The sequence below is a fragment of the Mustela erminea genome, chromosome 14 (genome assembly GCF_009829155.1).
Source record: "Mustela erminea isolate mMusErm1 chromosome 14, mMusErm1.Pri, whole genome shotgun sequence".
Taxonomy (NCBI): Eukaryota; Metazoa; Chordata; class Mammalia; order Carnivora; family Mustelidae; genus Mustela; species Mustela erminea.
This window is the reverse complement of record NC_045627.1, coordinates 74658889-74684105: the sequence shown is the minus strand read 5'-3', so window position 1 is coordinate 74684105 and position 25217 is coordinate 74658889. Positions and strand designations below refer to the sequence as shown.

The 25217-nt window shown below is 35.3% G+C and overlaps 1 protein-coding gene across 19 annotated transcripts in view; it reads right to left on the bottom strand.

Moving 5' to 3' along the window:
- Nucleotides 1-25217, bottom strand: part of VTI1A (vesicle transport through interaction with t-SNAREs 1A) — a 353313-nt gene that overhangs the window by 236281 nt on the left and 91815 nt on the right. The gene's annotated exons all lie outside the window — the stretch shown is intronic.

Here is a 25217-nt window from a genome sequence, read left to right as displayed (position 1 = left end):
GATATCTCAGTTTTAGCGGCTCTGAAACGACTATGAAATATCATCTTGAGACCCATAATGAATTTGGAGTACATTACACAGCCTTATTTTAAGTGAGATGATCACAAATATAACTGCCAGAGAGTGAAAAATCTACCTATTTATTTTCAAATGTAGTACATATAAAAGCCAAACTAGTTCTGTGTGCCACATAGATGTGTGCCCTATGTGAGTGTTAATTCTTATCACTCCTTTTCAATCAAAATTGTCCTCCTTTCCAAAAAGATCCATATAATCTAAGGCCATTAACAGAAGGACATGTCATTAACCTGTCTGTGTTCTATCATCCCTTTTAGAATAACTGTTATTCTTGGATTTGGACAGGTTACCAATATAGCACATACTGAGTATCTCAAATCATACCACAGAGGTATAACAGACTAACAATTACAAGTAACAGAATAACAAGTAACAGACCAACAATATCAATGACCCAACTTGGCAGACACCCCATGCAAAGTTTAAGTTACAAGAAGAATCTTCTTCCCCCAATTACATTGCTAATGTTTTGATACCATTATGTAGTCTCAGAAAAGGAAAAAGATTTTATGTAACATAAAAAACACTAAGATATAAAATACATGTTAACCTAATGCTATAAATTTCAAATCACTCTGTTAACCCTTATATGTTTATTTGATATCACAGACTTATTTTTCTTATGAGAATTAAGATTATATAAATGTAAGCAATAATAAGGTTTCACATCATATTCTTCTTGGTAATGAGAAATAGAACTGTGTGCCTGTAATTTATTCATTTATGAATGAATAAAATGGTAAAAATCATACTCCTAACACACCATGTTTTATAAAGTAAATTACATTATAAGCTATAAACATGGTGTTTTACAAAAATATGTTGCATGACACAGAATGGATTTTTACTAGCTATAAGTAAGATTTTTTTTTTTCCTATGATAAACTTAGATATTATGTTCAAATTGCCTGCAGGTCAGCCTCGTATAAATAAACACTGAACTGGTTTTGAAACACAGAACTGAAACACAGTTTCACTGAAACACAGAACTAGTTGAAGAATATACTTTTATAAACTCGTCCCTGAAGATTCACATATGAAGCCAGGGGATGTTCACGAGGAGGCACTGATGAGCAGGACATGTGGGGCAAGAGCCCCATTTGATGACAGCACAAGCACTTTTGGAACTTGTGCCTTGGGTTAACTGTAAATATCAACACTTAGATTTTCAATCACAAACTTCTCCACTACTAGCAGAGAGAAATACCTCACTTTTTTCTATAAGTCACTCTACTAAATACAGAAACAATGATTTAAGCAAGATATATTTATGCAAAGAGTCCCAGAAACCTGTTTTCAGAATGTGCAGATCTACAAAATGCCAAGACCAAAGAATGACTTTTTACCCTACACATCAAATTTAGTTTTCTCACATGTTTAACAGAAGTACTTGATTATAATTAAAATTTGTGTTCCAACATATAAAAAGTTAAGAAACATCTAGGTTGAACTGTAATACAGTTGTAAATATTATTTTCATCTATTATTTTAAAGAATTCTTAAGCCAAAGAGTAAAAATATAACAGAGACATTACTATAGTTTTTTTAATATGTCCTCTAGTCCCAATATTAATAGAAATTCAGTATGTATTCATAACAACAAACTAGTTCCTAATTTAGATTTATTGAACAGTTTCTTATATTCCATGAGAGAAAGAACACTATTCACTTTGACTTCACAAATTTCTCATGCAGATATGGAAGTTAGTTATATTTTATTGTTTTTTTTTGAATAGTTAGATTTTAATGTAAAATTTCTAAGCACATTTATGTTAATTATATTTGACACTTCAAAGTTATTTTAAATATTACATCTTTTAAATGACTATAGATTTTAAATAATCTTCAGTCACATAAAATACGAAAATGACTTCATATGCTTAAATGAAACATTGTAGTTCTTCTAGATTTATGTTTTTCTTATACATTTTTCTAATTGTCTGTGGGACATAATAAATAATTAAAACTTGAAAGAATACGTGTGTTTTTGAAAAGCACTAAATTTAAAATTATTAGGAAATACCTTTAAAGACCCCAAAATGATTGTTAGGTATATCTAAATATCCTCGCCACCCCCCCCCCGTTAATTTTGGTAACAAACATTTTAAATGTTTGTTACCAAACATTTGTTAAGCCAGTCTTTTTCAATCCCACGTAGTCTACATTTCCATTTCCACTTAACTGCAGGCAGCACAGCAAATATTCCTTTAACTAGTGGCTCAATGGCGCAGCCTATGTGTAGAAAAGTATAACACAACATTAACTGATGTACACACTTTGGTCAGTTGCGTTTATGAATAGGGTTTAAAAATATAATATAGTTTTTTTAACGAAAGGGGTCCCACAAAAGAATTCAGTTGCAATTGCATAACTTCTATTTATGAAACTAAAGTAAATCAAGAAGAAATATAAATAAAACATGGTCTTTTTCATTAATCATGAAACATTATACTTTTTAATTGATTTTACATAGCCTCCAAGTAGATTTTTCAAAATGTTCTATTTCCTCCACTGTCAAAAATCTAAAGAAGCATGATGTTTTGTGGCTGAATTATTATTTCCATAGTTGCTTTCTGTCAGGTTAACTAGGACACTGTGATTTGTATCTTTAAAATAGTGACTTCCCCCTAAGACATTAAATATATACATTACAAATTTTAAATCAGAAACATGATTTCAACTTAGCAATTGTATTAGGCTAATTAATTTTATGGTGTAGGAAGGCTAAATAAAACCTGTTCCGCTACCTCATGTATGAACTTGAGAAACACGTTACCTCCCATAAATCTCCTTCAATCAACACATCCTATGGGTCTCCAGTCAAACATAGAGGGGGAGCTGTTTCTCTTTAAGGCAGCACATACTGATCATCTCGGACAACATTTTTACCATTAACACACAACAAGGAAAAATATATATGTATGTATATACGTGAAAATTAAAAACTAGCTCATCTCCTCAAAAAGAAAAACAAGGAAAGAAAAAAAAATCATTGACCAAGACCCATAGCTACTGGTAAAGTCTAAACAAAATCAATGAAACCATTTTTAGATATGTAACAAAAACCGACATCCCATTTTACACAATTAACGTTCCTGTTACTTTTTTGTGAGTGTCTCCTTTAAAAAGCCAAGTGCCATCATAGAGGGAAGGCCTTTCTCTGTGTCCCCAACTTCTCTCCCTTCATGCAGAACCGGCTGCTAATCCTAGCAGAGAAAAGAACTGTGTTCGAAATTTGCACTCATTCCTCTTCCCTATTAGTTTTGTTTGTTTGTTTTGTTTTGTTGTTTTTTTTTTTTTTAAGGGAATGACCCTGTTAATTTACACAAGTTGTTTAGAAGAAATGCAGTAACTCAGCCAGCCTCTGTGGCAAAGTGAGTACAATCAGAAAAACAATTTTAATGGTATTATGACTTAATCATTTTAACTTCACAATATGAGATGTTTTTAAAAAGTGTTCTTCAATCACACAGCAGAGGTCTGATCAATCTGACATCGACTATAGAAAACTGAACTCACAGTGAAGGCAAGCACAATGCGCTGAAACATTATTTCTATTTGGTTCACTCTTACTTCGTCTTTTCTTTCTGCTGCTTTTGGTACAAACAGATCAACAAAGCGCTGAACAAAATTAAAACAAAAGCTACTCAAATGTTTATTTTTTTCAGTCACTGCCAAATGATTTAATTCTGAAAGCTCTTTTCATTCCATAAAAGTTATGGTTGCATTTTTTTTTCCTCCCTCAAGGTCAGATTTGTCAATTTAAAAAAAATGGGTTTGAAACTGGGTTTTTGTTTTTTTTTTTCACTCACTGTTATTTCACGAACTACAGAGGTCAGACAGTTCTGAACATTTTAGTAGATGTTTTAAAACAAACTTTATGATGTCTCATGTTTAAAATTCTTTTGTAAATGTCCTGAAAATTTACAAAGCTGAGAACCAAAGTGGTATCTGTCACCTTGCCATGGAAAATGACTGATTGTCCAAAAGCCACTCACAGATATTCTTATGCAGAGTGGTCAGTCCATATTCTAGGGGTTATTCTGCTTTGAAATAGAGACATGCATATCCCAAGAATAAACCCATGGAACAAATTAAAATTAAATTTGCCGGCAGTTTCTACTTCTGCAGTTTCTGAACTCAATTGTGTAAAAATATCTTGGTGCTAATTTGACGTTAATAAATTAAGACCATTAGAGATAGTCTCTCATTGTTGGCCTTCAACAATTGTCAATGACACTATTTTCTGTTTGCATTTCCTCAAGCGTGTTAATGTATCTTTGTTTAGGCTCACAAGTCGAATGGTCAGTGTAAACACAGTCAATGAAACATCAGCCCTGGAAGACAAGTCTACGGAGAGGACCTATGGAAAGACTATTGGTCTATTGCCAAGTATGCAGTAAGGCGACAGCACTGAAAGGCTACTTAAAAAAATTTTTTCATATGATGAATAAATTACTCTTAAAAAAATTCTCGAAATTCTTTGTTTTGCATACAAAGTCCATCCAGGATGGAGGTGGTCTGCAAGTTGAACTTAGTGCAATGTGGGTTATAGTCTTTGTTTGCAGTCTTAACTGGGGATTGTACCTTAGCTACCGCAGTTCAAGCGTAAAAATACTTTGTCTGTAATACTATATACTGTTGCCAGTGACCCTCTAAATCCTTGAACCAACTGTGTCTTCTGGTGTCACAGAAGATAATGCCAATTTATTGCAATGTGTGGCTTTTTTAACTGATTAAAATTAAGCCGTAAACACGTGACAATGGAATTAGCACATTTAGAGAGTCTGTTTTCCCACATCCCATTTTGCGCTAGTGCGGCTGGTCCCTGCAACTCTACGCGGGTGCAATTTTAATGACTTTGCTCGGTTTTGATGTTCTTATGAAAAAAGCACTGCTTGGTGTTTGTGGAGAAGGTAGATATGGGGGCTGAAGAGCTGTGATTGGGAACATGGTGACATCGTTTCTGTTTTCCGATAGGATCGGTGTCATTTTCCTCTCAGCGATAAGACACCTCCACTGACAGTGCCCGATTAGGGAAAATTTTATTATAAAATTCACTTTTATCGAATGAGGATAGAGTGATAAACAGTTCAGCCTCAGGGAAGGAATAGGAACAGATTTCCCCCCTTTTCAAATTCCACCTTTTCCCTCTTCTCTTTCTCTCCCTTAAAAAGACTATTGTGTTTTAGTTATTATTAATGGTACAAAAAGAGCTCCCTACAACATGTGATTGCTATGATAAAACTAGCTGAATCAAGAGACACTTAGATGTTGTTATAAAAGAAAATCTATTTTATATAGTTATATATATGCACGTGCGCACACACACACACTCACTAAAAGGTAAAACTGTCATCTAAATCCTATTGCTGGAAGTTACCTGGTATTTGTCACTTAAGAAAAATGTAATATCCTAAAAGAAAATCAACCTGAGATAATATTGATTTTATTGTCCTAAATATACTCAATTTTACTTTTTTTCAGAAATAAACATTGGCCAAGCAGAGCTGCAAGGTAAACATAAAGAAAGGGAAGCTGGTGGCCCTCTAATTCTTGAACAAATACTAATATGTCAAGGAAGACTATGAAAAAAAATGTTTGTTTTTAAATAATAAAACATCATTGCTTTTGAATTTTCATAGTTTAACGATGATACTTTAAACCTCTAGTGTCCAGCAGTTATGTCTGTTTGCTCCAGATAAACCAGGACTCTTCTGTATGACAACTATTTGAAAGGTCATCTGAGAAGCTGAAGAATAAGCGCTTGATATTATTTATTTTTTAAAAATTGTTTTTCCCAAAGAAAAACTCATCAAATCACTCAGAATACTCCTCCACCTTTATGAAATTTAAACAAAAAATTAGTGTCTCAGGGGCTAAGACTGTCTAGGGCCACTGGTAAATTCTGGTACATTATAAAGAGTTCAATGATAGATTTTTATGTTTTGGGGGTGTGTGTGTGTGTGAAATGTTGATGATAAAAACAACTCAAAACATGTCTTTATTGATGGAAAATACTTCTGAGGTGCAAATAAGGGATAGTAGTCTTTAATTTATAAAATTCTTCCAAATATTTCTAGGGTATCCCTAAAATCTCTCTTTAAAGACTTTTTTTTTTTCTTCCCAAGAATGCTTTTTCAAATGCTAATTCTAAGCATGATCTATTTTGGTGTACAATTCCCTATATTATTCAAATAGAATTTTTTAGTTAATCAGTGATCAGAGAAGCATACTAAAACATCTTATTTTCTTTTGAAGTACGCTTCTAAATTTGCCCCAAAAAAGGTGATTCTTCAAAATCATTGGTATGAACTGAAAATGCTTACAGCTTAAAGTTGAATAATTTAAGTATTTATCTTTATAAGCAGCAAAAGAGAAATGGTTATGTGCTTTGCTCATCAGATAATAAAGGGGAAAACTGAGGTTTACACAATGACAAAGCCACTAGTAGCAAATGCCCCCTAGTCCAAGCATTTCTTTCCATACTGCTTATTACAGGATTTCAGTGAAACAAACGTATCTGAACTCACGATAAGTCAACATTATCATGCTGCAACCTAATTTTCACTATTACATTTGTAGCCTAAAAACAATTACCAGAGTGAACTTAGGAAATTTTAACTGGTAAATAGTGGAGAGAAACAAAACTTAACAACTAAAGTATGTAGTAAATGAAAAAGGGAATCCAGACTCATTACAGGCTTAAAATCTTTACTACCAAATGTTTATTCATTGGTATCAACCAGCTGCATGGTGGACTAACTTAAGTAAGGTATATTCTTCTTAATTTTCACTTTGCTGAGTAAAATGTAATTTTTTTTAATGTGCAAAAAGGTATTTTGGAGAGAACTACTTGAATGCATTAAGAATTTCAAGACAATAAGAGACGATACAGCTAACTCCTAAGATGACAAAAAGCCACAGCAGATCTCCTTAAAAGTGGTCTGGAAAGAGGCTATGATTATTGTAATGATAAAGTTTAGTGAGCAACTTCTTTTCATAATAAAAAAACAGAGCTGTCCAGTTCTTTCAGTCACTCAACAAAATGCCCCTCAGGAAGCTTACATTCTTCTGTAGCAGACAGGCAAAACTTGAGTTATGGATTATCCTTATTTACCATCAGTGCTATCGGGGAGGGGTCTGGTAAGACATGAGGGCAAAAAAAAACTGCTTTAAAAGGAGTGGTCAGTGGAGTCTTCTCGGGGGAAGAAAAGGGACATCGAGCTAGAAACCTAAACAATGAGAAGGTGCTTACACAGAATAGAAATACAGAGTATCCGAGATGTGAATGTATGGAGATATATCTCTATATATAGATATATATGGTATTTCTGGAAAGCTGCACGTTAACTTTTATAAAAAAAATTCGTGAGCATTCTGAAGACTTTACTGTTATTAAGGTAAGTCCAATAATAAATTGTCTTAAGTTAAAGAATCCTGAATAGTAAATCTGTACATTTAAAATACACCTATGTCTAAGCATCACTGACTGATCTTTCCAACAACTCAGAAGACACTTCAAGATCATACATTTTTTTTGGAACAGACTTATCATGGCCAAGTACCCCCATCTGGGTCACTGGAGAACCAGTGACGAAGTAGTTTTCTTACTATCTCACATGTCTTAGATGCTGTACACATTTGGGGGGGATATCCATGAGCACATTCACACGCAGATGGACGGCACACGCATCTACATATCTGTGCGTCCACTCTGGCCAATCAGTGCTGTAGAAAGTGGAGTACCTTTTCCACTTCAGACACTATTACTAGTCCTATCTTCATCTACTCAAATTTCTGTTTTTCTCATAGGACACTCCATCGAGATATCTGAGTCCGGGGAGCATGAATGCCTTTTCTGCTCTGTGACAAGCAACATCTAGAATGCCTATGTGTACAGAATTCGCATTTTATTGAAATCAGCACCAGTCTTTCCTGAGAGGGCTGTCTGATTGGTTCATGGAAAATGGATGGAATGAAGGGAAGAATAGCTGATCAAGAGGTAATCCACTGTGGCACTGTGGCCATGCAGGATTGCGGCACTGGGGGGGGGGGGGTGCATGCGGGGTTGGGGGAGAGGAGGAAGGGCTCCTTTCTGTTGTTGCAATTGAAGTAGGAAGGAGGCCTGCAGTGAGCAAACTTCAGATGTGAAGAACAAAAGGCCAGGTTTTCCCCCTACACCATCGCTCTACCTTTTTCTCAACAGTGACTAGATGATGAGGTCTCCAGCTGAAGCCCTACAGAATTCCACTTTGACAGCCTATATTCATTAGTCAAGTTTATCTTGCAGATAGATAAGGCAAGGCTTTATTCTGTATAAAACAATTAAATGAAGCAACGTTGCCCATCCATAGTTGGGGAACATTTAGAAATATCTACGTTCCTTACAGATGAATCAGGGTACATCAATACAGCCAATGTATGTTACACGTTCATCCAAAATCTTAAATCGTTAAAAAACAAAAACAAAAAACAAAAAACTTGTGGTCAATAAACATTACTATCACATAGGTCAATTTAACATTTTTTTCCCTGTTCTTCTAAAGGAATAATTTGGAGAGGAAGGTAGTTCCTAAGCTGATGGCGGATCTGAGGATGCCAGTTACGGGAGCACTTAAGCGCCCATTGGCACAGCAAGATTCAAAGCCCTGGTAGGCTTCAAAGAAACACTTTTTTTTTCTTCTTCTAGAACTCTTTGCTTTCTAGTAAAGCTGCAACCACAATGTTCTCTCTCTTAATGCCACCATAAAAAATCAAAACACTTTAAAACAAATTGATGTACTCTTTAATACAGTCATCACATCATCACAGGACCCTTGCGCCCTGCATGGCGACAACCGTGGGGGTGCGTACCACACATCTCTCTCTTTGTTGCCTGCTTCAATGCTTAAAGAAAAATGGAGAGAGAGTGTGTGTCTCTCAATTGAGATATGGGCACCTTTGATTGACAAGACCTAATCAGCTTATCTCCACACTAATAAAGTTGGGGCCTGTGGAGCTGGGCTATGCCCAGCACCGAGTGAACTTTTCCTAGCCAAAGCCTCACGGACCAGGTCTCAGGCTCTGCTTCTCGAAACTGGTACAGATCAGTTCTTAATGGGCTATTTTCATCTTGATAAACCTCCATGGTCTTCATTCATGATGGCATTACAGTCAATTCAGCGGGATGAATTGCCTCAAGTGATGAGGACATGAGAAGTCTACGATAAGGATTCATATACATTGAATCAATAAGCTATCTCTTCCAATCTGCCTGTGGGAAGTAAAAAGTAACTTCTTCTGAATTATTATTAATTTTTTTAGGTTCCTATTTATTGAAGGGAATGGCTTTTTTTTTTTTATTTCAAGATGACAGGATCCTATGGACATTAGGTAACAAGCAGATCCCTTTAATAATTTCTGCTGGATAATACTACTAGAAGACGTTCCATTCCTTGGGATGGAGCCAACGCTGACACAGCCATCGTCTGTCTCTACCATTCCAGAAGCTTGTGACGCTAATTTGCTCATATCAGATACACAAAAAACACGTCTTGATTAACAGGTGAAAAAGAAGAACATAAGGCCAGGAAATATACACGTGAGCTGGAGCTGCGGGGAGGGGGGGAGAGCGTGTACACACACATGCATGTACACACACACATACTTTCTTTTTCCGAGTTTACCTCTAGAAGGCTCTCTCAAACCAAGGACCTTCCACATAATTTAAGAACAAGGCCTTTTTTCTTATCTGTTTGCAGTTACTATGTAAAGGCCAAACTCAAGAGCTGAGGTATAAATAAAGTTATAAAAGGACCGGATACTTCTTCAACTATACAATGGAGACCCGGAACAGAAGCTCCTCTTCACATGTGCCACAGTGAGAGTGTAATACACCACGCACATTTTGATCTTAACTTTCATATGCAGTTATCCAAAGAGAGAGGGGGTCACTGGATAAAGCAAGCTGCACAGAAAGACCTCCAGTAGTGGAAAGACTTTTTGAAATGATAACAATTTCCCAACTATGAAAAAAAAAATATATATATATATAAATTTGCCCTTCTCACCATATATAAGTGTTCATTAAAAACATTCAGTAATGCTTTCAAACTGCTGCAATTTAGCTTAGGTATTATAATCACCTGTATAAAATGAGACAACTTTAAAAATATCCCAAAACGAAGTTTTCTACAGATTATAGAAAATCTTGAGCAATATTTTTCATTCAGATTGTGGTCTTCATGCTGTAATTGCCTTACACAAAATCCACTCCAGTTTTATCACTCAATATTATCTTCACTGCTGAACATCGGAAGATAATTTTGCAATAAAATTTAATTTACAGAGCTTACTTTCCACTAATCTCCTAGCAGAGGAAAAATGAAACACGCCAAGGTACACACTCCAAGCTATGACCCTAATAGCATTTTTTATTTCTGGAATAGTAAGACCCCAAACATATCAATTTTATCATACTGAAATGCTGGCATATTTTAATTGTCATAACTTTGTATCCAAGAAAAGGAAATAAAACAGGTTATTAGGACCATGTATGAAAATAAACCTCTTCAAGTGATAAAGTCCCCCTGGGGAAAGATTTTTTTTCCATAAGAAAGGAAATACTTAACACAAAAATATGGGGCTGGTAAAGGTATTTTATTTCAAGCTATTAATACGCCAGTAATGGTCAACAATATTTGAGATTTTTAAATAAAAAATTAACCACTAGCAATAAACAGGGACTAGACATCAAGATTCAGTTTTCTGTGTAAAATGACAAAGGTAGGTTTGTTACCTCCAAGACTCATTCCAGCTCTAAAATTTAAAATTTTAAAGGTCCAAATACCATGTGAACTTTAGAAGAGTAAATTAACAGTAAAGTCTACTTCTACAGGCCATTTGGCCTCTATTTATCATTTATGTCCTAGAAAGCCTTCATCTTTTGAATAAAGCTTTTTTTTTTTTTAAATATTGAGAACACGACAATGAACTAATATCACAAAAGAGTGTAAGATAGAAGCCAATCCTGTTGCTCAAAAATGAAACAGCTTCCTTTTTTTGTACTGGTACAAAATACAGAAAGGATCCTCATTAAAACTCAAATTCTTCACCAAAATGGTTACATATTTTTTTTAAAAAGATTAATGATCATTAATGAGTGAGAGATTAATGCTTCAAGACTAGACTGAATGAGACTACCACTTCCTAAACCAGATTTAAATCTCTCTGCCTCTTTTTAAAGTTGTATCATAACAAGGCCAAAGTGATACTGAATCATTTATGAGGTTTTTAGAGTTGAAATATCAGAGTCATATATGTGCAGAAGTATTGTTCTGACATTTGAATTTCAGCAATAGGCAATTCTGAGACATTTCAAGTTATGCAAAACTTGACATTTCCATGTTAATATACAAAACAATGATGATGTGAAAAGCCACTTCTCTACCAATACTTAAAACTTAAACACTTAATAAAACTTTAGAAGCACAGGACTCTAAAATTCAAACCCACAGACGCAGTACTTACATAAAAGCTTTTAATATTTATCCAAATAAAAAGTACCTACTGAACATTCAACTGCACTGATCTTTTTTATTATACATAGAAAAGCGGAACACATTATTAATTGCTTTTCAGACCACTTATTTCCAATTTGACTTTTTTTTGCTCTTCATATATACACATCAGAATATTCCTATCATGAGCTATAGATCATTTAAATTGTTTCTCAAGTGTTAAACACTACATTAAATAAGATACAATTAAGTATATTTATTTCACTTTCCCGTACAGCAAGAATCTCAGCCAGCTGTTATTTTGTAAGAAACTGAAATGAACACTCACAAATGACCACCATGCCCAGTGATTATCTCCTTAAACACCAAAACCAAAATGTTTTGACAAGATGATCTCTTGGTAGAAACAGTAAAGACATTTTTTTTTTTTTAAGGCTGAAATAAGTAGGGTAATAATGAAGAACAAAATGTATAACATTTTCAAGCTGCAAATTAACAAGCAGATATTGACTTTTCTTTGAGGTCAATAACAGCTCTTATTGATCTAAAAAGTTAATACCTACTAAGGTCAATATAAGATCTCAAGGGTCAGCAAATCTGGATTCGAACTTCCACTTCCTTTCACATATAAATATTGCTGAAATGGGTACAACTGTGTGTGGAGAAATACGGAAATCATCACTATGATGCTAGAATAAACCAAAGAAGTAGACCAAGGAAGTTAAAAATAAAGTTTTAAGTTGGTATAGAATTTTCAGAGACACTGACCTTTAGGTGTAAATCCTAGTATTATACAATTTGGGCAGCTACATACAGAGAAAGAAAAATAATAGAAAATTATGTTTTTACAAGTGTTTTGTCGTTTGTGGTATTGACATATGGAATCTCTCTTTTTTCTCTCTCTCTAGCTGTATGTTTTGAGAGATTATGACATAAAATAATTTTTCAAGAATATATTCGAGGCACTTTCAAATGTAGATCAAGTTCTTTTAAAAAAAGATTTTTATTTATTTAGTTGACAAAGCGAGAGAAAGAGAGCAAGTGAGCACAAGCAGTGGGAGTGGCAGAGGGAGAAGTGGACTCCCTGCTGAGCAGAGAGCCTGACGTGGGGCTCAATCCCAGCAGCCTGGCATCGTGACCTGAGCCGAAGGCAGGTGCTTAACCAACTGAGCCACCCAGGCGCCCTGATAAAATCTTTTTTAGTTTTAAAATTAAGTAGTAACATTTTGGGAAATTCAGAAGTGGAAAAAATATCTATGGTCTTAATATTCTTACAAAACTGTTTCTTTTGTCATCATAGAGTTTGTTTTGTTTTGCTAGACTGAAAGGGGAAAAAATGCTATCATTCATTTAATAAGTAAAATAGTCTACTCCTTACACATTGTAAAGAGGGCACATACTGATAAACCCCACGAGCACTGGGACCATGTCCCCATTTCCTGGAGTTGTAAAATGAAGTGATTTATTAGTCTGATCTTTTTTGCTAGCCAAATAAAAGCTCATATTATCCTTTTCAGAGTGACTAGAAGCACTGAGGGAGGGAGAGCAAAGAAATAGGAGGCAAACGTTCCTAGGACGTTTCTAGTGCCAAAGCCTGAACAAGATGCTTTAAACAGACATGGATTCTGTCAATTACTGGGAAGGCCCTGTTACTGACAGCGGTGATATAAAAGTTAAAAAGGAGAGGCCAGGTCTGCGGCAGTGGCAATATCACAGTGTGACTACTCAGCAAATATGAAGGCTACTGTTATTACAACAGTACTTAAAATAATAAATTTATTTTAGAACAGTTTAGATTTGCAGAAAAATTATAATAGTACAGACAGTTCCCATATACTCAACACCCGGTATCTCCTATTATTAGCATCTTCCATGAATGTAGTACATTTGTCACAGTTAGTGGACTAATATTGGTAAGTCTTACCAATGAATGTCCACACTTTCTCCATATTTCCTTAGTTGGTGTCTAATGTCCTCAGACATTTGTCCGATGTTTCAGAATCCCATCCAGGATACCACACTACATTGACTCCCCGTGTCTCCTTAGGTTCCTCTTGGCTCTGACAGTTCGTACTGTTCTCGAAGCACATACTTTAGAAATGGTATAAATAAATTTGCTGACTTGTATCTATTGTCAACACTTAGATGAAAACACATGCAGCAGAATTATCTTTTGTTACAGATCCAAGGAATATAAATTTGAGAAGTGAATGGAGATAAATGCTTGGTAGAAGACAAAGCAAATGATACTGAGTCTTTACTGTGTCTATTAACAGAACAGAGATGAGAGAAAGTTTCGGTTGTCACAAATTCTAGAAGATTATATCCACTGACCTGACCCATAAGCCATGTCTTCCTCCACCTCTCCCCATTATATTCTACTAGCCAGGGTTTTAGCTGACTGGATTATGAGGCTGAACAGTGGGTAAAGAATAAATGCTATGGCAGAGGAGGGTAAACTGCCCTTCTGTGTTTGCACAAAGTGGTGGCTAGAAAGTGGTGGTCCAGTTGCAAGTGGAGTTCCTGGGCCCCTCGCATCTTGGTGGTGTCACCCAACAAGTCCCCCAGAGGAACGTATGCAGAATCAATGTGTGTCACTCGGTGCCTATGGAGCTTTTAAAGCAAGCGTGCCTTCTCCATTCTCTCTTTGCCTAATTGCTGGCACAATGGAGAGGACTCAACAGCCTCCGTGGACAGCAGAACCACACAGTGGGAGAAGCTGGATTTCTGAAACACCGCCTGGAAGGGCGTCTGCTCACCACGAAGGAACATTTGCATGGGACTGTTCCAAGACTAAGCAATAAGCTTCACTACATCCAGCCACTTGGGTATTTGGGGTTTACTTGTCACAGCAGCCAGCATTACTCTGCAAAGCAGACTGGTGGAAACTACCATTTCTGAGCACTGATGATGGACTGAACGTGCAATGGGTGTTTTATGTGATGTGCTTTATTTAACTCTCAGATCAAGCGCCATTTAGAAGACCCATGAAAATTTTGTAGATCAGGAAATGAAGACAAAGAAAGGCTAAGGAACTTGCCCAAGGTCTCCTGTTTAATCATGTGGGAGAACCAAGATTTGAAGTTGCCTATCCACAAAGCCCCATAAACATTCCATTTGGCTTCACTACAGGCGAAAGGTGATCTGACTTGGCTCTTGGATTACAAAATAATTCTTATGCATTTTATATGCATGAATATCTTTAGCCTCAAAGAAGCAAAAATTGTACATGTGTTCTCCCTACTTTTTATGTGGTAGATGGGAAGCCTCATTTACAAGGGGTGGGTATGAGACCCTTAGTTGGCTTGAATGTGTTAGCATTTTCCAGATCAAGACGATGGTATACAAAAATACATGGTGTCATATAAAGATACACTCCACTTTTGTAACGTGCTGATCCTCTTACAGGGTTTAATTTGAACAGAGTCCAACAACTCAGGGAGGGCAAGAAAGAACTGCTGCTCCATGAGGTATACAGTTAACAAAGGAGAGAACAGAAAGACTGACTTGTTCTCACAACAGTATGAATTTAAAGAACTATATGGGGTGTGCATTCTACAGGAAGCCCAAGTAGGAAGAAAAATGAAACACTGTACCTTGCACACAGCAATAAAGATGAGGGGACTTATTGTAGTAAGAAAATTCACAGCTGGCAGGCAATATCAGTGAGGCAATAAGATACTTGGTCCATCTTCATGCTTGCCTTTTAGGGTCATAGTGTTTTTAAAAAAAAGCCCTCTTTTTTATATTAACAAAGTCACTCCAGTCAATCTCTTTAACTCAACCTACATGAAAAATCTGGAGGACTCTGTAAAAGTTCTATGTTAGCACCAGTGAGAAAAATTGGTGCATCCTTTAAATTAGTATAGCTATCTTAGTATGACAGTTTTGTCTGTTTCTTTGTTTAAGTAATAGGCCCTAATCATCAACAAGTCTGCAGAGAGCATTAAACATTATAGATAATTTATAGATATGCTAATGAGGAAGAGGGAAACAAAAAAAATTACTGATTCCTTCATGAAGCCAGATGAAATTTAGTATCCACTCTGATTGATAAAAATTGACAGCATTTGGGGAAGTCTTCAGGGGAACAGTCTACTAATAAGTCTGAACAAATAATTTCCATTTCAGATAACTTAATTTATTGATTGGTAGAATGAGATAACAAATGTGAAAGGAGTCTGAAAATTTCTAAGTAGATTACACAATGTTATTCTTAATATTAGCATTATTATTTTCAGCACATAATATAAGGTTAAAAACTACTAAAGTTTATAATTCAAAGCATTAAAAAACGCTGTAATGTGTTAAAAAATAATTACACATCTGACTACTACAATGGATAGGCTAGTTGGGGGGGTTACTCTGAAATAATAAAAAGTTTGAGGGAAAATGTTTTTAAAGCAAATGTTAACACCTTTAAGTATACTTAATAACTAAGATGAATGTTAGCGAGGCCACAGGACACATTCCGGAAGTCTTCACAAGCCACGTATTTGCCCCAAAGCCTGATTTTGCTCCTGCTTTACTCATCTCCCCTTGCCCTTCTGGATTTATTCTTTAGGGTCTACCTTTCCCTGACAGAATGAAATGGACTTAATGACTTCCTGCACCTTGCTTTAAAAATGCTAAATATGTTTATCACGAGGATTTATAAGCTATGGATTTTCCCAGTAGATAATTTTGTCAAGATAGCTCCCCTTATTAAAGAAACTTTGTGTGTTAAGTGCCTAGGACACAGTGCCAGGGTCTGCTTCTTTCTCTCTTTCTCAATTATATAAAATCTATTTTCCCTCTCAGGTGGGTTGACTATTTCCCCTACCCTACTCCCAAATACAAATTTTGCTAATAATATTAATTTAAGCCAGTATTTTCTTGTTCTCTTAGAGATCAGCGTAGCTCAGTCCAGGTCTAATGAACCCTAATTATGGTAACTGTTTTCTGAATAAATGTTAAGGCTCCACTGTGCTCTTTTCAACTGCCACATATAGCAAATAGCATTGGACTTGGAAATAAAGAAAATTCGTTCTATTTTAAAGGTACATTTTATATGCACATAAGTATCAACCTTTCAGTGTGGATGAGGACCTTAGGCAATCGATCGTGATGGTACTACCAACATGGAGGATAATGGGAGAACTACTCAACAACATGCTTAGTTTTCCTCCAAAAGGACAGTCTTCAAAAAGCTTCCTTGTCTGGCTTTAGGGTGGTTTCATCTCTCTAAATAAATAGATATTTATTTAACTATGACTTAGAGTTTATATCTCAAGATGCAAAAGGGCAACACAGGGCCACACATGAATGATGACCCACCATGACAGTCTCTTTGATAATGACTTTACTTGGAAAAATATATTCTTCAATAAAAAAATTATTTTTTAATGTTGACTTTGTTCTCTTACGGCAATGCTGGAAAACATCGTAGCCCAACAGGAAATACAGGCGAAAGCTTCAAATGTAGAGCACACACAAAAAAAACGTTTTTAAAGCTCATGCCCATCAAGTTTCCCACTTGATATAAGTCGTACACAGTCTTAGTCCAATGTGAACCCATGCTGTGAACATTCTGTAGCACCCACCTCAGAAAACTCTGTTAAATACATAAACACTACTGAAAAGAAAACTTCTGGGCACTAGAAGTCAGACTCAAAGGGAAAATAAACCTGATTAAAAAAGAATCCCAAGGAAAGTTATATAAGTACAGTGCAACAAGGTCATAAGCTTAACCGTCCTTCACTGTAATATTTGAAAGTAAATTGGCATTTTAGTGATCTGCTTTGGTCGTCATTCTTTTTCTCAACTCACAGAAATGCAACAGAATAAGAATGGCTTCACGTGTGTCTTACAAACCAAATGGAAAAGTGATAGGCATTACGGGGTAAGACACCTTTAAAAATGAGTATAATACTTTTTAATGGATTAAAAATGAACCCTATGAATTCACTTGGACCACCTAAGGAGAGGGTTCTCCAAATACGGTATAAATGACATCCTTTTCTTACTACTATGGAGCTCACCAATATTTCAGAGAACCTCACAAAGTAAATTTAAGCGTAACTTGAAAATGTTCTTCAAGAGCTTCAGCCAAATGATAACCTCCTCTGTTCTTCTCAGAGCAGAGCCACAGCTTTTTGAGATGGAAGACTTTAACAGGGTTGTAATTATAAAGTAAGTGATAACTACACATTAAAAGTGATTATTTTACCACTGGGGGAAAACTTTTAAAAACTTGTAGGGCATGGTCAAGTAAGTCTTAACAAAATGCGTTTTCAACCAAAGGTATCTTTTAAGGTTCTGAAAGCATAACCACATACTCCACCAGCCAAAATAATGAATAGAGAAACTTCTTTCTAGCAGTATTTTTTTTGTCAAAAAGTTTAGTATTCTATACAAAAGTATTTTCTCTAATATATATATATATATATATATATATATTATATATATATATATATATGCACACACACACACACACACTTGGATAAAATAGATGGTTAATATAAACCCAAATGTATAATCCCGTTTTCTGTTCCTATACTGCAGAACAACACAGTGTTAATTTGATATTGTTGCAATAATATGGACATGGCAGCGCTTTTCTGAATTCTGATCTGTGCCTAAACAAAATTACTCAAGTTAAAAATCTGAATCAGTGTTTATAGGCATAACATTATCTACTCAGATAACCCAGGAATAGGATATCTTGTTTTTCTAGTTCTGCATCCCTGAAGCATCTGACACTCAGCAGAGCTCAGTGAAATCTTGTTGAAAACGTGAAATATAATGTGTACCTTTTTTTTATACAATGTGTATCACTTCCACTAATATTACAGAATCAGAAATTTATTCTTCTACCAACTGATAACAGCTCTAAGAGCAAGAAACACACAGTTAATACTTTTTGGATCTATTTTCCCACAAGTCTTATAAATGACTTACTAGTAAATGGAGAGAGAGAAAAGAAACAACTTGCTTATTTTCTGCAGGCAATATATTAGCTCAGTTTCAAGCTAGCTTACAACATCAAAAATAGTTTTACGTATTGCATTGTATTACTGTGCAATGTTTAACCCACCAATCTTTTCTGTAGATGGTAAATTAATACACTCAATGATGTGTATTTTTGAATAAAATTATTACACTGTACCTAGCAATGAACACTCAAAATTTCTTGATGGGACGAAGGGAAGGAGAGCAGGAGGACAAAAAGGGAGGAACGAGCTTAATATTAACGATGAGCAGGAGGCAGAAGAGTAAGAAAATATCAGAAGACATGGGGAAAACTCCTGCAATGATAAAGAAAATGACTGCCTTCAGTTTGATAAAAACTTTTTTCAACAGATACTTCTAAGACTGATTAAAATTTCAAAAAGAGTTCTATAGTGAGTTGATTAAAAAAATAATAATAAGGTAAGTTGAAAGACAGTATCAAGAACCAAAAGATAGAATGTGATAAAGCTTCAGTATTGTGGTCTTGTACTCCATAATCTTCCTATAACCCCATGAAACTCTCTGGAAAACTTCATCAGTAGTTCAGCCAAGACTCTGAAACAACTAAAGATACAAAGGAAGGGACTCTGTATCTTAAATGCATTTGTTCTGATTCTTTTAAAAGTTTTGAACATGAAACACATTTTCTTTGATTTTTAAAAAGGTGAGCTGATACTTGATTGCTTTTCTTGTATGAACTCTTAAAAAAAAAGACGTAGGCAAAGGAGAGAAACTATGGTGTACATAAGTTATCACATTCCCGTGAAAATGCTATAATTTCAAGAATTATTCATTTTCCAGAAGGAAAAAAAAAAAGTACTCCATATGCTTCTCTGACTTACTCTATTAAGCCAAATAAATTTGGGTTTTGATGAATAAAATTATAAAAAGCAAAAATAATCTGAACACATCATGTAAAACAGGCTTGTAGATATTCCTTAAATGGGGAATGTCTGCAGCTTAAAATTAGATTAACTATTACAGAGTACTGAAATACTGAAATTGATATAAATCTACTTTTTTAATTAAAAAAAATTTATAAGGGGTATAAACTTTGGAAAAGGGTACAAACTTTAAGCTGTAAAATGAATATTTTACATTGAGGATCTAACAATGGTGATCATAGCTGATAACATAACTGGAACTTGCTACTAGAGCAGAACTGAAATGTTTTTACCAAAAGAGAGAAAGAGAGGGAGAAAGCATGAGCGAGTGCACAAGAATCTTCATAGAAAAAGAATGGGACTCCCAAGAAAACCCTCGACCGCATATAGAAGAACCTTCTGTATGATTTCTACAACAAATATGGCCTAGAGAGAAAATATTTCTCTTATGAAAATAACTTATAAATACAGAACACTGGTATTATGCTTACTCAGAAAATCTATCTTTGCAATTTCCTAATGAAACAAGATATGCAGGAAATTGTGATAAATATACCATTCTTTAAAAAGAATGCTCGTAGTGTTAAATATAGGGAAAAATGTATTTTGAGAAACATAAAGTACTATAATGAGTCTCTTTTGGGTTACTGGATAGGCTACCAGCTATTCTAGTTGCCAAGTAATGCCTACTCACATTTTCCTGAACAAAATAAGATAAACAGTTACTATAGCTCCTAAATATGACCCTCATATCCAATGCCACCAATATTAACAGATACAACCACGTGCATTATTTCATAGGGAGTGTAGGTGTTAACTACACAGGGCTACCTGCTTAAATTTTTGCACACATGTTTAGAAATACATGTCCACACATGTATAGGAGATCCAATGGAATGAACTTTATGCAGTTCAAACAGACACACCCTAAATGTTAACACTGGAGAGTGGATATCTAATTATATTTTGATTTAATCTTCACTGATCTTGCTAAGATGCAGATTCTGATTCAGTAGATCTAAAGTGGGACCCATGATTGTGCATTTCTAACAAGCTCCCAAGAAATGTTGCTGGTCCTGAGCCCCACTCTGGGTAGTAAGTAATGTAAGCAAATTTACATTTTAGGTAGTGTGAATCTATACTTTAGGTAGATTCAAAATCTACCTAAACTGAAGATTTCTAGAGAAAAAAACACCCCACTTTCAAGAGGTAATTTATAGAATCTTTCTACACACATTTTATTTATGCCTCACATAAACTCTTAGGAAATAGGTATCATTATCATAATTTTCAAATAAAATGCCATCATAAACTTGGTTTTAAGCTCAGATTTATAAGTGCAGTATCCATCACCAACAGCCCAGTGGACTGGCGGTTGTCTGTATAAAGCCCAACCAGGTGCAAGGACTAATTAATCTCCATCTGAGGGGGGGCATGCTGTCCTTCAAGAAGAATCTTTGGGATCTCATGTCAATTGTTAAAGGAAATTAACGACAAATCTCAAGCTCCTTGCTCCTGAACGGGTTTTAAAATGACTTATAGTTTCCCCTCTATCTTTACCATCAAATCCTTCCATTCACTTCAACTTGTAAACGAACCAAATCTTGGATTTAACATTTTAACATTTCCTAGCAAGACTCCTTGTTTCCTTTCCTTTGCCATTCTACCCCTACAATCCCTGTTTTCCATATACAGATCAGGCCACTTGTCTGCTGAAAGCTCTTCAATGGCATCACATTCTAAAAGTCAGATTCAGGCTCCTTCCCATGCCCTGGGACCCCACAGACTCTGCACTCCACCTGGCTCTGACCTAATCACGTACCATGCCCCCTTGCTCACCGTGATGCAGCCATATTGGTTTCTTCCTTTGCTTGAACACCTTGGACACCTTCTCATTTTAGAGTACTTGTGTTTGCTTTGCCCTCTTGGAATCCCATGCCCCAAATGTGGGGCTTACTGATGGTATCTTTGTACTGTTCAAGACTCAGCTTACAAGGCACCTCTCTGAGGAGAACTTTCCTGACTAGCTAGCCTAAGATAGCCTTCATAGTTTCTCTTTAATATCCTGCTTCATTTTGCCACTATCTGAAATGTACTCGTCCATTCATTCATTAATTTAACAAAATACCTCTCTCATTCTGCCCCCAAATCCTGTCCCCATACATATGCGGCCTGGGAACAGGGACTTTGGCTATCTTGATTATTTTGCACATGGCACACGGCATTCAATAGTTAGTTTTGGAACAAATTATATGAAAGGGAACTTAATAGATATTAGAACATGACATATTATTTTTACTACAACAGATCACTTTGGAAAACCTAGGTATGTGGGACCCATTCCTATCTAAGTTTGGTCTATTGGTTAAGAGCATGGCATCAGATGGTCTGGCTGTACTACTACCTAACTTGATTGTAAATGTGGGCAAATAACTTAATCTCTCTGTACCCATTTTCCCATCTGTAAAATGAGAAGAATAATGACTACAAAGTGTTGTGATGGGGATTAAAGAGATAATGAAAGTAGAGGACTGAGAATAGTGTGTGGCCCATGTTAGGTGTTCAATAAACAAAAAGAAAAAAAAAAAGAAATATTCATGTACCTTTTCTCAGACCAAATGCATTCTGGAACTGTGTCCCTCTGCTGAGTAGCTATTGTTAAAGAGACAATAACTGCCAGTTGGACAAAATAACTTTTTAAAACATAAAAAATGTCTCAAGAACTTTAGAAGATGGATTTCATTAATTTCATTATTTGCTAGGAAGACACTAGTAGTTAAACTAATATGTTTTCTATTCTATTTACATATAATTAATTACATAAACTTTCTTTTATGTTTGCCAATAATAGTTACCAAATTAATGAATAGAAAAGTTTACAGATTTTGTTGAAATCTCTTGCCAGTAATTTTGAAAGATGACCACTTTTGCTGACAATAACATAAAAATGATGACATTCTACAGAGCCTTCTGTACTTTCTAAGAACTTGAATATATATGACCTCATTTTACTTTATTAAAACCTATGAGATACAAAGAATCTGCCATCAGGTTTTCATTTTGCAAATTAAAAAAAAAAAAGAGAGAGAGTCAGTGATTTCTCAAATACACACAGCTGATTAATTATCAGGCCATATAATGGAGTTAGCTGCTTGCCCTGTCTTTCTCTAATTCAGTCCATCAGACAATATCTCCTAGATTTTGTGGACAAGTAAAACTTCAGAAAACATCTCAGAGGGCCTAAATAGGGTTGTCAAGTTTGTTATTTTTCCAGGTAGAGGGGGAAAAAAAAAAAAAATATATATATATATATAGCTTCTACCTACTATTTATATCATATCATAAAACTATATTGTCTTTTACCACCCCCAAAGAGGAAAAACAACATCTTAGAAAAAGTGTAGTCCTTCAAATTAATAACGTTTGCCTTATGAGAAAGTTACTACTTTGTAATTTTGCTGTTGCCTGGTGGAAACTCCTGTTGTGGTCTAAGAACCATTAGATCAATACCTGTAAACCATTTCCCTCTTCTGTACTATTTCAGGTCTTATTAGATTTTCTACTTCTTATCCTCTTTGCATTTTATAGTCTTTAAGAAAAAAGAAGCCAGTAAGTTTTTCCTTTTGAAAGACATTGTTCTTCTACTCACACTAAAACAAAATGATTAGCATCATAAGTTTACGTCACAATCAAAGCACAGGACTGTTGGCTGACCCGTTGTGACGAGGCTGACGGCTAGCAGGGAAGCAGGAAATGCAGATACAATATGGCACTTGTCACAGTGACTTTTCCCCTACATTTACTTTAGTAAGAAACAAGAACAGGATAAACACTTTGTGCCTGCCTTCTCATTTCTCACTCTGCTTTCGAAGTCATTGAAGAAAATGTGATGACTCCCCTCTAGACAAAGGCTGTACCATATCTGTCTTCACTTCCACAAAGCCCATGTGTTCCTCCTCCCAGACTTGGATTTATAGTTTGCAAGAACTTCCCAAGCCTTATATGACAAATAGATATCTAATTTTACAAAACTTTTATAAACTACCATTGTATTCTACCAAAAGGTCCAAGGGGATGGAGGTTGGTTTTCAGAACACTCTTAAAGTGACATTTTCCATGTTGACGACATTGATAAGCTTATATGAATGTTATATTTTAGCACACATCAAAAGGAGTAACTATAAAATCTCATTCAATCTTATCCTCTTGATCAATGCAGTATCTGTGATCTTCTTTGATGACTTCCTTAAGCTTTGGGAGGGAAATACATGAATGATATAGTGAAAGAGAAAAGGTTGCCCAATCAGACAAATCAAGGCCTGTGATCAAGTGTCAAAGCAAGAATATCCTCTACCCAACCCAGTCCCACATTCTAAGTGACTCACCAATGGGATGTTTTGTCAAAGAAAGTCACTTATTGTTCAGTTGGTACAGGTCTACATTCCCCAAGGATGTCAAAGTTAACGCTTTTTTAAAAATTCCTTAAATATACACAAATTTCAGCCACAATACAATTTTTTCTATGAATAGAGAAAGATAAGTGCCTGTAGATCATCCAATGACACAATAGTATTTATACTTGTATAGTTTTATGATATATAAAACATTTTAGCATATGGTACCATTTCTTAGGAATATTCTGAGATAGGTAATATTGTTTCCATTTATCGAAGAAGAAACTGAGACTCCAAGGATCTGTGATTTGCTCAGGGTCCGAGAAATAAGAGCTAGAACCCAAGTCTGATCCTTTGACCTCATCATGGTCAGGGCTCTTTCTGCTACTGACACTCTTCACCAGGAGAGTCACTTCTAAAGGTGAGCCCAAGGACAAAAAGAAAAATGAAAGCTGACTTTTATTCCAATCAGGGCAGAAAGCCAATCTATTAATAATGTCAGAGAGAAGGGCTGCCCACATTGTTAAGGAATCTGGAGGGGTTATGGTTTTCTTTAGTTTCCTCACCATTACCATAATGCCAATGATTTGCGCTCTTCTATTCATTCCTTAGAACTCATCACATAGTAAGCCAGTATAGGATAGCCATGAACTCAGGCCAAGAGAAAACACCAGCCATTCACACACACACACAATATTTGGAATCATTTTCATTATACCTGTTCTTCCTAAATAAACATTTTTATGACATAAATTTAAAGTATCAATAGAATTATTGTTAGCCACATATTTTTGTGGCTTACATACTGGGGAAGAGCTATCCAAACTATGTAAAATAAATTTTACACTATCTGTACTTCCTAAAGCAAAACAAAAAAAGAGCTAAATTCTAAGAAATTGATGACTACACAGGGGTTAACAGATATTTATTTACTGTGTAAAAATACACAGTCATCGCATGAAACATTCATAATGAAAAAGCTTGTCTATTTTAAGTAGACAAGTCTTAGTCAAATTAGGGCTGTGTTTTCTGAAATTAATAACTAGTGTTAATTCAAAGCAAAAGTTTGGACAGTATTAACTAGTGCTCGTAAGATTATCATGAACATTAGCCTTGCTGCCTAGCACAATTCCATATCTGGTTAGGATTTTTAAAAAAACGAAACTAAATAGAATCATTAGGAATCATTTTCAACACCAGGACAAATAAGGTAAGCTGGATACTGTTACTTCTTTGCCCCTAGTTCACATCATTTAGACTGATTAAAACGTTAATTTTTACATATGTGAGTAAATGTAGAGGAGCAAGCAACTGGAGACTGCACCGTGTGCTAGCAATCATTGCGGGTGGGTAAACTGACAACATGTAAC